Source organism: Grampus griseus (genome assembly GCF_964374135.1).
Source record: "Grampus griseus genome assembly, chromosome: 5".
Taxonomy (NCBI): domain Eukaryota; kingdom Metazoa; phylum Chordata; class Mammalia; order Artiodactyla; family Delphinidae; genus Grampus; species Grampus griseus.
Genome location: NC_138998.1, coordinates 45463063 through 45465175, shown reverse-complemented (window position 1 = coordinate 45465175; position 2113 = coordinate 45463063).

The window sequence follows — 2113 nt, the reverse complement described above, 5'->3', positions numbered from 1 at the left end:
ACTGTGCCTTTATTAATCTGTATTCATAAATAAATGAAATTATGCATTAAATGTTTTTGTTCTTTCTGTATTTTTATAGAGTATACATGAATCAAAAGTAGTGAACTTACATAAGATATTAATATTAATATGGTAGAACAATCCATCTAAGATAGCTTAGATATCAGCTTCCTGTCTTAGGTATCAAAGTCTGTATTCTTTTTTTTTTTTTTTTTTTTTTTTGCGGTTGTGGCTTCTCCCGTTGTGGAGCACAGGCTCAGCAGCCATGGCTCACGGGCCCAGCCGCTCCGCGGCATGTGGGATCTTCCCGGACCGGGGCACGAACCCGTGTCCCCTGCATCGGCAGGCGGACTCGCAACCACTGCGCCACCAGGGAAGCCCTGTCAGAGCACTTTTTCCTCCTGCCATTCCTTTTTTTTCTGGCTCCTTGTTTGATCATCTCTAAATCTGAAGCCTAAAATTCAAGAGGTCAAAAGTCTAGTTTCTTTCTCTTTTTGATGCCTCAAGTCACCACCTTGATGGCATATAATATAAAGGAAATGAAAGATGATATATAGTTTCACTGCCTAACGTTATATTTTTGGCTTGTCACCTCAATTCTCTGGAACTTCAATGTCCTCACCTGTACAGTGAAAAGTTGGACAAATCCTATTTAAGTCCTTTTCCCAAAGTCCTATGTTTGTAAATCTTCTCAACAAAGATACATTTGGAATAATGTCTTTTGAGTCAATATTGTCTATAAGCAGTGTTTTTTCATAAAATAAAACAAAACAAAAATCCAGGATGCATCTCTCAGTAGAATTTTGATCCATGACATTATCTTTAACTATTTACAGTTGTTTCTTTTTAAAGAAATAGTTTATTGGAGTATAGTTGATTTACAATGTTGTTTTAGTTTCAGGTGTACAGCAAAGTGATTCAGTTATACATATACATATATCAACTCTTTCGGATCTTTTCTCATATAGGTTATAAAAAATGATACAGTTGTTTCTTCATAAATTTGAGATTTAATTTTTAAAAATAGAATGCACATAAAACAATTTTACCATTGTGGCAGAGACCCCTATCTAGTGAAGACTTTTGAGCGTGGTTTTGAGGTGCAGAGATGTTGCTGGGCAGTGGCAGCGTAGCTGAGGACTTCATTTCTCCTACCATTGCATTTATCTAAGTGGACCCTTGTAGTTATTTCTCCTTAGTGGAATTTGAGTGGAGGTGAGTGTGTCACTTGTGAGCCCAAATGATTAAGAAATAAATGTCCCTCTCTAACTGCTCTCTTCTCCTGTACCAGCTAGATGCCAATACTCAAGGACACCCTGGAAGCTCTATTTAGAAGATGACAGAGCCTCTGTTAGCCTGGGTTCCTCTGTCATCGTGTGTCCAGATTCTCTCTGCTGCTGGGGCCAAAGTCGATCAGGAATACCTACCGGCCTGGGACTGATGTGAGGAAGAGTTACATTTTCATTGAAATTTAAGAGGTTTTAAGTGACAATAGTGGGTGTTAATTTGGTACCTTTAATGGGATGCTTTTGTAAAGTATGGAAAGTATGTGGTGTAATTTGTAGTTGGACAGCAAAAACAATGACAACAACAATAAGAACACAGACAGAGCAGGTTGAAAGCAGCAGAGTTTGTTAAGCTGTGGAACTATTTGGTAACTGTTGCCTGTGATAACCTAGAAAGTAAACCATGTGTATACAGACCCAGTATCTAGCTAGAGACTACATTTCATATCTCTCTTGAACTTGAACTTGGTAGACTACTTGACCTGTCTTCACCAGGTGGCATATGAGCAGAAATGTTATGTGTCCCTTCTGGCCACAGTGGTGAGGAAGCAAGTTGGCCTACTTTTCTTTCTCTTTTGTTCACTCTGTTGGCTGCATATCAACATCAAGGATGACGTGGAAAGCCTTACAAGGCATCTGGAACATGACAAATCTCCATCAGCCTGGGTTCCTGAATAATTACATGGATCACAACCATTCTGTTCTCTGCCCATCACCCTTGACCAGGGATTCCCATACTGGACGCTACTAGGAACAAGAAATATACCATGTGATGTTAAGCCACAGGAGATAGGTACCTAGTGCTCAAGTAAGTAGTACACCTATGT